This window comes from Myodes glareolus, chromosome 5 (assembly GCF_982192425.1).
Source record: "Myodes glareolus chromosome 5, mMyoGla1.1, whole genome shotgun sequence".
NCBI lineage: Eukaryota > Metazoa > Chordata > Mammalia > Rodentia > Cricetidae > Myodes > Myodes glareolus.
The window spans coordinates 73,069,145-73,069,466 of NC_142030.1; positions in this window are offsets into that span (position 1 = coordinate 73,069,145).

The following is a 322-nucleotide window of genomic DNA, read 5'->3' on the forward strand; positions in this document are numbered from 1 at the left end:
AAAGGGAGTGGATCTGAAGGGGGAGGGGCTGTGGGGAGAATTGGGAGGAATAGAGGGAGCTGAAACTCTTATCAGGACGTACTGTACGGGAAAATAATCTGTTTTCAATAAATGAAAAAATGTTAAAAAAGAATCAGTTGCTTTCTGTGGATTTTTTGTCTGTCCTGCGTAAATACTGATTTCCTTGACTTGTTAATCTAAGGAGTAATTATAGATTCTATGCATATAAGACTTTTCAATGCTATATTAATATTAATAATATTAATCAAATTTACCATTTTAATAATTTTAAACCGTTAAACAACTATGGCATTTTTGCCCT